We start from the raw sequence: 7,500 nt of genomic DNA, 5'->3' as shown, positions 1-7,500 counted from the left end.
TGCATTACATGTGAAAGTCGATTTATTACCCATGAACACACTACCTGTATGCTAATTCTATGTAAAAAGGTAGCTCCAGCCCTCATGATGTTGTCCAACATTTCCGCTATAAAACGGGATACAATTATTTTGGAAACATACCAAATTTGAAAAATAATTGAGAAGTTGCGCAATTACTAATCATGGAGCACAAAAAAGCCTACAGCACCTGGTATTCCCAGGCAGTCTCCCATCCAGGTACTAACTAGGCCTGACCCTGCTTAGCTTCCGAGATCGGGCGCATTCAGTGTGGTGTGGCCGTAGGCTCTGGGCCTAGTGAGTTTTGTACTTTTAAGCATCTAGTCGGCTAGACCTTGCAGTTTTGAAAGGCAATTGTGAAATGGCTCACTTCCTGAACTTGGAGCACAAAAAAGCCTACAGCACCTGGTATTCCCAGGTGGTCTCCCATCCAGGTACTAACTAGGCCCGACACTGCTTAGCTTCCGAGATCAGACGAGATCGGGCGCAATCAGTGTGGTGTGGCCGTAGGCTCTGGGCCTAGTGAGTTTTGTACTTTTAAGCATCTAGTCAGCTAGACCTTGCAATTGAGAAATGGCTCACTTCCTGAACTTGGAGCACAAAAAAGCCTACAGCACCTGGTATTCCCAGGCGGTCTCCCATCCAGGTACTAACGAGGCCCGACACTGCTTAGCTTCCGAGATCAGACGAGATCGGGCGCATTCAGTGTGGTGTGGCCGTAGGCTCTGGTTCTTGTGAGTTTTGTACTTTTAAGCATCTAGTCGGCTAGACCTTGCAGTTTTGAAAGGCAATTGAGAAATGGCTCACTTCCTGAACTTGGAGTACAAAAAAGCCTACAGCACCTGGTATTCCCAGGCGGTCTTCCATCCAGGTACTAACTAGGCCCGACACTGCTTAGCTTCTGAGATCAGACGAGATCAGGCACATTCAGTGTGGTGTGGCCGTAGGCTCTGGGCCTAGTGAGTTTTGTACTTTTAAGCATCTAGTCGGCTAGACCTTGCAGTTTTAAAAGGCAATTGAGAAAGGGCTCACTTCCTGAACTTGGAGCACAAAAAAGCCTACAGCACCTGGTATTCCCAGGCGGTCTCCCATCCAGGTACTAACTAGGCCTGACACTGCTTAACTTCCGAGATCAGTCGAGATCGGGTGCATTCAGTGTGGTGTGGCCGTAGGCTCTAGGAATGCTAAGAATATTACTCTTATGCATTTGCATTTAGTAAGCTAAGCCATGCAGCCACTTGCAACATGATACCACGCTCATCGCTCATCGCTCGATCAGGCTCGATCAGGCGAGATATATAAGACTGGTGGGCCCATTCAGGACTCCTATGTCTGGTAGGATAACTTTAATTCATCCATCCTGTGTCTGTTGCAGGGAGGTGGAGAGAACAATCAACACAATAATGGTTTTCTTTCATGCCTCTTGAAGGACTCAATATTCTCTGTACTGCATTACATGTGAAAGTCGATTTATTACCCATGAACACACTACCTGTATGCTAATTCTATGTAAAAAGGTAGCTCCAGCCCTCATGATGTTGTCCAACATTTCCGCTATAAAACGGGATACAATTATTTTGGAAACATACCAAATTTGAAAAATAATTGAGAAGTTGCGCAATTACTAATCATGGAGCACAAAAAAGCCTACAGCACCTGGTATTCCCAGGCAGTCTCCCATCCAGGTACTAACTAGGCCTGACCCTGCTTAGCTTCCGAGATCGGGCGCATTCAGTGTGGTGTGGCCGTAGGCTCTGGGCCTAGTGAGTTTTGTACTTTTAAGCATCTAGTCGGCTAGACCTTGCAGTTTTGAAAGGCAATTGTGAAATGGCTCACTTCCTGAACTTGGAGCACAAAAAAGCCTACAGCACCTGGTATTCCCAGGTGGTCTCCCATCCAGGTACTAACTAGGCCCGACACTGCTTAGCTTCCGAGATCAGACGAGATCGGGCGCAATCAGTGTGGTGTGGCCATAGGCTCTGAGCCTAGTGAGTTTTGTACTTTTAAGCATCTAGTCAGCTAGACCTTGCAATTGAGAAATGGCTCACTTCCTGAACTTGGAGCACAAAAAAGCCTACAGCACCTGGTATTCCCAGGCGGTCTCCCATCCAGGTACTAACGAGGCCCGACACTGCTTAGCTTCCGAGATCAGACGAGATCGGGCGCATTCAGTGTGGTGTGGCCGTAGGCTCTGGTTCTTGTGAGTTTTGTACTTTTAAGCATCTAGTCGGCTAGACCTTGCAGTTTTGAAAGGCAATTGAGAAATGGCTCACTTCCTGAACTTGGAGTACAAAAAAGCCTACAGCACCTGGTATTCCCAGGCGGTCTTCCATCCAGGTACTAACTAGGCCCGACACTGCTTAGCTTCTGAGATCAGACGAGATCAGGCACATTCAGTGTGGTGTGGCCGTAGGCTCTGGGCCTAGTGAGTTTTGTACTTTTAAGCATCTAGTCGGCTAGACCTTGCAGTTTTAAAAGGCAATTGAGAAAGGGCTCACTTCCTGAACTTGGAGCACAAAAAAGCCTACAGCACCTGGTATTCCCAGGCGGTCTCCCATCCAGGTACTAACTAGGCCTGACACTGCTTAACTTCCGAGATCAGTCGAGATCGGGTGCATTCAGTGTGGTGTGGCCGTAGGCTCTAGGAATGCTAAGAATATTACTCTTATGCATTTGCATTTAGTAAGCTAAGCCATGCAGCCACTTGCAACATGATACCACGCTCATCGCTCGATCAGGCTCGATCAGGCGAGATATATAAGACTGGTGGGCCCATTCAGGACTCCTATGTCTGGTAGGATAACTTTAATTCATCCATCCTGTGTCTGTTGCAGGGAGGTGGAGAGAACAATCAACACAATAATGGTTTTCTTTCATGCCTCTTGAAGGACTCAATATTCTCTGTACTGCATTACATGTGAAAGTCGATTTATTACCCATGAACACACTACCTGTATGCTAATTCTATGTAAAAAGGTAGCTCCAGCCCTCATGATGTTGTCCAACATTTCCGCTATAAAACGGGATACAATTATTTTGGAAACATACCAAATTTGAAAAATAATTGAGAAGTTGCGCAATTACTAATCATGGAGCACAAAAAAGCCTACAGCACCTGGTATTCCCAGGCAGTCTCCCATCCAGGTACTAACTAGGCCTGACCCTGCTTAGCTTCCGAGATCGGGCGCATTCAGTGTGGTGTGGCCGTAGGCTCTGGGCCTAGTGAGTTTTGTACTTTTAAGCATCTAGTCGGCTAGACCTTGCAGTTTTGAAAGGCAATTGTGAAATGGCTCACTTCCTGAACTTGGAGCACAAAAAAGCCTACAGCACCTGGTAGTCCCAGGTGGTCTCCCATCCAGGTACTAACTAGGCCCGACACTGCTTAGCTTCCGAGATCAGACGAGATCGGGCGCAATCAGTGTGGTGTGGCCGTAGGCTCTGGGCCTAGTGAGTTTTGTACTTTTAAGCATCTAGTCAGCTAGACCTTGCAATTGAGAAATGGCTCACTTCCTGAACTTGGAGCACAAAAAAGCCTACAGCACCTGGTATTCCCAGGCGGTCTCCCATCCAGGTACTAACGAGGCCCGACACTGCTTAGCTTCCGAGATCAGACGAGATCGGGCGCATTCAGTGTGGTGTGGCCGTAGGCTCTGGTTCTTGTGAGTTTTGTACTTTTAAGCATCTAGTCGGCTAGACCTTGCAGTTTTGAAAGGCAATTGAGAAATGGCTCACTTCCTGAACTTGGAGTACAAAAAAGCCTACAGCACCTGGTATTCCCAGGCGGTCTTCCATCCAGGTACTAACTAGGCCCGACACTGCTTAGCTTCTGAGATCAGACGAGATCAGGCACATTCAGTGTGGTGTGGCCGTAGGCTCTGGGCCTAGTGAGTTTTGTACTTTTAAGCATCTAGTCGGCTAGACCTTGCAGTTTTAAAAGGCAATTGAGAAAGGGCTCACTTCCTGAACTTGGAGCACAAAAAAGCCTACAGCACCTGGTATTCCCAGGCGGTCTCCCATCCAGGTACTAACTAGGCCTGACACTGCTTAACTTCCGAGATCAGTCGAGATCGGGTGCATTCAGTGTGGTGTGGCCGTAGGCTCTAGGAATGCTAAGAATATTACTCTTATGCATTTGCATTTAGTAAGCTAAGCCATGCAGCCACTTGCAACATGATACCACGCTCATCGCTCGATCAGGCGAGATATATAAGACTGGTGGGCCCATTCAGGACTCCTATGTCTGGTAGGATAACTTTAATTCATCCATCCTGTGTCTGTTGCAGGGAGGTGGAGAGAACAATCAACACAATAATGGTTTTCTTTCATGCCTCTTGAAGGACTCAATATTCTCTGTACTGCATTACATGTGAAAGTCGATTTATTACCCATGAACACACTACCTGTATGCTAATTCTATGTAAAAAGGTAGCTCCAGCCCTCATGATGTTGTCCAACATTTCCGCTATAAAACGGGATACAATTATTTTGGAAACATACCAAATTTGAAAAATAATTGAGAAGTTGCGCAATTACTAATCATGGAGCACAAAAAAAGCCTACAGCACCTGGTATTCCCAGGCAGTCTCCCATCCAGGTACTAACTAGGCCTGACACTGCTTAACTTCCGAGATCAGACGAGATCGGGTGCATTCAGTGTGGTGTGGCCATAGGCTCTAGGAATGCTAAGAATATTACTCTTATGCATTTGCATTTAGTAAGCTAAGCCATGCAGCCACTTGCAACATGATACCACGCTCATCGCTCATCGCTCGATCAGGCTCGATCAGGCGAGATATATAAGACTGGTGGGCCCATTCAGGACTCCTATGTCTGGTAGGATAACTTTAATTCATCCATCCTGTGTCTGTTGCAGGGAGGTGGAGAGAACAATCAACACAATAATGGTTTTCTTTCATGCCTCTTGAAGGACTCAATATTCTCTGTACTGCATTACATGTGAAAGTCGATTTATTACCCATGAACACACTACCTGTATGCTAATTCTATGTAAAAAGGTAGCTCCAGCCCTCATGATGTTGTCCAACATTTCCGCTATAAAACGGGATACAATTATTTTGGAAACATACCAAATTTGAAAAATAATTGAGAAGTTGCGCAATTACTAATCATGGAGCACAAAAAAGCCTACAGCACCTGGTATTCCCAGGCAGTCTCCCATCCAGGTACTAACTAGGCCTGACCCTGCTTAGCTTCCGAGATCGGGCGCATTCAGTGTGGTGTGGCCGTAGGCTCTGGGCCTAGTGAGTTTTGTACTTTTAAGCATCTAGTCGGCTAGACCTTGCAGTTTTGAAAGGCAATTGTGAAATGGCTCACTTCCTGAACTTGGAGCACAAAAAAGCCTACAGCACCTGGTATTCCCAGGTGGTCTCCCATCCAGGTACTAACTAGGCCCGACACTGCTTAGCTTCCGAGATCAGACGAGATCGGGCGCAATCAGTGTGGTGTGGCCGTAGGCTCTGGGCCTAGTGAGTTTTGTACTTTTAAGCATCTAGTCAGCTAGACCTTGCAATTGAGAAATGGCTCACTTCCTGAACTTGGAGCACAAAAAAGCCTACAGCACCTGGTATTCCCAGGCGGTCTCCCATCCAGGTACTAACGAGGCCCGACACTGCTTAGCTTCTGAGATCAGACGAGATCAGGCACATTCAGTGTGGTGTGGCCGTAGGCTCTGGGCCTAGTGAGTTTTGTACTTTTAAGCATCTAGTCGGCTAGACCTTGCAGTTTTAAAAGGCAATTGAGAAAGGGCTCACTTCCTGAACTTGGAGCACAAAAAAGCCTACAGCACCTGGTATTCCCAGGCGGTCTCCCATCCAGGTACTAACTAGGCCTGACACTGCTTAACTTCCGAGATCAGTCGAGATCGGGTGCATTCAGTGTGGTGTGGCCGTAGGCTCTAGGAATGCTAAGAATATTACTCTTATGCATTTGCATTTAGTAAGCTAAGCCATGCAGCCACTTGCAACATGATACCACGCTCATCGCTCGATCAGGCTCGATCAGGCGAGATATATAAGACTGGTGGGCCCATTCAGGACTCCTATGTCTGGTAGGATAACTTTAATTCATCCATCCTGTGTCTGTTGCAGGGAGGTGGAGAGAACAATCAACACAATAATGGTTTTCTTTCATGCCTCTTGAAGGACTCAATATTCTCTGTACTGCATTACATGTGAAAGTCGATTTATTACCCATGAACACACTACCTGTATGCTAATTCTATGTAAAAAGGTAGCTCCAGCCCTCATGATGTTGTCCAACATTTCCGCTATAAAACGGGATACAATTATTTTGGAAACATACCAAATTTGAAAAATAATTGAGAAGTTGCGCAATTACTAATCATGGAGCACAAAAAAGCCTACAGCACCTGGTATTCCCAGGCAGTCTCCCATCCAGGTACTAACTAGGCCTGACCCTGCTTAGCTTCCGAGATCGGGCGCATTCAGTGTGGTGTGGCCGTAGGCTCTGGGCCTAGTGAGTTTTGTACTTTTAAGCATCTAGTCGGCTAGACCTTGCAGTTTTGAAAGGCAATTGTGAAATGGCTCACTTCCTGAACTTGGAGCACAAAAAAGCCTACAGCACCTGGTATTCCCAGGTGGTCTCCCATCCAGGTACTAACTAGGCCCGACACTGCTTAGCTTCCGAGATCAGACGAGATCGGGCGCAATCAGTGTGGTGTGGCCGTAGGCTCTGGGCCTAGTGAGTTTTGTACTTTTAAGCATCTAGTCAGCTAGACCTTGCAATTGAGAAATGGCTCACTTCCTGAACTTGGAGCACAAAAAAGCCTACAGCACCTGGTATTCCCAGGCGGTCTCCCATCCAGGTACTAACGAGGCCCGACACTGCTTAGCTTCCGAGATCAGACGAGATCGGGCGCATTCAGTGTGGTGTGGCCGTAGGCTCTGGTTCTTGTGAGTTTTGTACTTTTAAGCATCTAGTCGGCTAGACCTTGCAGTTTTGAAAGGCAATTGAGAAATGGCTCACTTCCTGAACTTGGAGTACAAAAAAGCCTACAGCACCTGGTATTCCCAGGCGGTCTTCCATCCAGGTACTAACTAGGCCCGACACTGCTTAGCTTCTGAGATCAGACGAGATCAGGCACATTCAGTGTGGTGTGGCCGTAGGCTCTGGGCCTAGTGAGTTTTGTACTTTTAAGCATCTAGTCGGCTAGACCTTGCAGTTTTAAAAGGCAATTGAGAAAGGGCTCACTTCCTGAACTTGGAGCACAAAAAAGCCTACAGCACCTGGTATTCCCAGGCGGTCTCCCATCCAGGTACTAACTAGGCCTGACACTGCTTAACTTCCGAGATCAGTCGAGATCGGGTGCATTCAGTGTGGTGTGGCCGTAGGCTCTAGGAATGCTAAGAATATTACTCTTATGCATTTGCATTTAGTAAGCTAAGCCATGCAGCCACTTGCAACATGATACCACGCTCATCGCTCGATCAGGCTCGATCAGGC

At 47.0% G+C, this 7,500-nt stretch overlaps 20 non-coding genes and 5 pseudogenes across 20 annotated transcripts; all 25 read right to left on the bottom strand.

Moving 5' to 3' along the window:
- Positions 1-196: 196 nt before the first annotated feature.
- On the bottom strand, positions 197-305 carry LOC138545232 (5S ribosomal RNA; annotated as a pseudogene).
- Positions 306-411: 106 nt separating this feature from the next.
- LOC138548198 (5S ribosomal RNA) lies at positions 412-530 on the bottom strand. The gene has a single exon (XR_011292009.1). It is a non-coding gene; the product is annotated as a 5S ribosomal RNA (ribosomal RNA).
- A 93-nt stretch (positions 531-623) lies between these two features.
- LOC138550524 (5S ribosomal RNA) lies at positions 624-742 on the bottom strand. The gene has a single exon (XR_011294274.1). It is a non-coding gene; the product is annotated as a 5S ribosomal RNA (ribosomal RNA).
- A 106-nt stretch (positions 743-848) lies between these two features.
- On the bottom strand, positions 849-967 carry LOC138540183 (5S ribosomal RNA). Its single transcript, XR_011288239.1, has one exon. It is a non-coding gene; the product is annotated as a 5S ribosomal RNA (ribosomal RNA).
- A 106-nt stretch (positions 968-1,073) lies between these two features.
- LOC138538942 (5S ribosomal RNA) lies at positions 1,074-1,192 on the bottom strand. The gene has a single exon (XR_011287024.1). It is a non-coding gene; the product is annotated as a 5S ribosomal RNA (ribosomal RNA).
- Positions 1,193-1,662: 470 nt separating this feature from the next.
- On the bottom strand, positions 1,663-1,771 carry LOC138545231 (5S ribosomal RNA; annotated as a pseudogene).
- Positions 1,772-1,877: 106 nt separating this feature from the next.
- Positions 1,878-1,996, bottom strand: LOC138549650 (5S ribosomal RNA). The gene has a single exon (XR_011293426.1). It is a non-coding gene; the product is annotated as a 5S ribosomal RNA (ribosomal RNA).
- Positions 1,997-2,089: 93 nt separating this feature from the next.
- LOC138550523 (5S ribosomal RNA) lies at positions 2,090-2,208 on the bottom strand. The gene has a single exon (XR_011294273.1). It is a non-coding gene; the product is annotated as a 5S ribosomal RNA (ribosomal RNA).
- A 106-nt stretch (positions 2,209-2,314) lies between these two features.
- Positions 2,315-2,433, bottom strand: LOC138540182 (5S ribosomal RNA). The gene has a single exon (XR_011288238.1). It is a non-coding gene; the product is annotated as a 5S ribosomal RNA (ribosomal RNA).
- Positions 2,434-2,539: 106 nt separating this feature from the next.
- On the bottom strand, positions 2,540-2,658 carry LOC138538940 (5S ribosomal RNA). Its single transcript, XR_011287023.1, has one exon. It is a non-coding gene; the product is annotated as a 5S ribosomal RNA (ribosomal RNA).
- A 463-nt stretch (positions 2,659-3,121) lies between these two features.
- On the bottom strand, positions 3,122-3,230 carry LOC138545230 (5S ribosomal RNA; annotated as a pseudogene).
- A 106-nt stretch (positions 3,231-3,336) lies between these two features.
- On the bottom strand, positions 3,337-3,455 carry LOC138541096 (5S ribosomal RNA). Its single transcript, XR_011289111.1, has one exon. It is a non-coding gene; the product is annotated as a 5S ribosomal RNA (ribosomal RNA).
- Positions 3,456-3,548: 93 nt separating this feature from the next.
- LOC138550522 (5S ribosomal RNA) lies at positions 3,549-3,667 on the bottom strand. Its single transcript, XR_011294272.1, has one exon. It is a non-coding gene; the product is annotated as a 5S ribosomal RNA (ribosomal RNA).
- Positions 3,668-3,773: 106 nt separating this feature from the next.
- Positions 3,774-3,892, bottom strand: LOC138540181 (5S ribosomal RNA). Its single transcript, XR_011288237.1, has one exon. It is a non-coding gene; the product is annotated as a 5S ribosomal RNA (ribosomal RNA).
- A 106-nt stretch (positions 3,893-3,998) lies between these two features.
- Positions 3,999-4,117, bottom strand: LOC138538939 (5S ribosomal RNA). The gene has a single exon (XR_011287022.1). It is a non-coding gene; the product is annotated as a 5S ribosomal RNA (ribosomal RNA).
- A 454-nt stretch (positions 4,118-4,571) lies between these two features.
- Positions 4,572-4,690, bottom strand: LOC138540984 (5S ribosomal RNA). Its single transcript, XR_011289005.1, has one exon. It is a non-coding gene; the product is annotated as a 5S ribosomal RNA (ribosomal RNA).
- Positions 4,691-5,160: 470 nt separating this feature from the next.
- Positions 5,161-5,269, bottom strand: LOC138545228 (5S ribosomal RNA; annotated as a pseudogene).
- A 106-nt stretch (positions 5,270-5,375) lies between these two features.
- Positions 5,376-5,494, bottom strand: LOC138548197 (5S ribosomal RNA). Its single transcript, XR_011292008.1, has one exon. It is a non-coding gene; the product is annotated as a 5S ribosomal RNA (ribosomal RNA).
- Positions 5,495-5,587: 93 nt separating this feature from the next.
- On the bottom strand, positions 5,588-5,706 carry LOC138537931 (5S ribosomal RNA). Its single transcript, XR_011286049.1, has one exon. It is a non-coding gene; the product is annotated as a 5S ribosomal RNA (ribosomal RNA).
- A 106-nt stretch (positions 5,707-5,812) lies between these two features.
- On the bottom strand, positions 5,813-5,931 carry LOC138538938 (5S ribosomal RNA). The gene has a single exon (XR_011287021.1). It is a non-coding gene; the product is annotated as a 5S ribosomal RNA (ribosomal RNA).
- A 463-nt stretch (positions 5,932-6,394) lies between these two features.
- LOC138545227 (5S ribosomal RNA) lies at positions 6,395-6,503 on the bottom strand (annotated as a pseudogene).
- A 106-nt stretch (positions 6,504-6,609) lies between these two features.
- On the bottom strand, positions 6,610-6,728 carry LOC138548196 (5S ribosomal RNA). Its single transcript, XR_011292007.1, has one exon. It is a non-coding gene; the product is annotated as a 5S ribosomal RNA (ribosomal RNA).
- Positions 6,729-6,821: 93 nt separating this feature from the next.
- LOC138550521 (5S ribosomal RNA) lies at positions 6,822-6,940 on the bottom strand. Its single transcript, XR_011294271.1, has one exon. It is a non-coding gene; the product is annotated as a 5S ribosomal RNA (ribosomal RNA).
- Positions 6,941-7,046: 106 nt separating this feature from the next.
- On the bottom strand, positions 7,047-7,165 carry LOC138540179 (5S ribosomal RNA). Its single transcript, XR_011288235.1, has one exon. It is a non-coding gene; the product is annotated as a 5S ribosomal RNA (ribosomal RNA).
- Positions 7,166-7,271: 106 nt separating this feature from the next.
- On the bottom strand, positions 7,272-7,390 carry LOC138538937 (5S ribosomal RNA). Its single transcript, XR_011287020.1, has one exon. It is a non-coding gene; the product is annotated as a 5S ribosomal RNA (ribosomal RNA).
- Positions 7,391-7,500: the final 110 nt, after the last annotated feature.

Source organism: Ambystoma mexicanum, unplaced genomic scaffold (genome assembly GCF_040938575.1).
Source record: "Ambystoma mexicanum isolate Mex_15411 unplaced genomic scaffold, UKY_AmexF1_1 Mex_scaf10, whole genome shotgun sequence".
Lineage (NCBI taxonomy): Eukaryota > Metazoa > Chordata > Amphibia > Caudata > Ambystomatidae > Ambystoma > Ambystoma mexicanum.
This window is presented reverse-complemented; position numbering and strand designations above follow the sequence as displayed.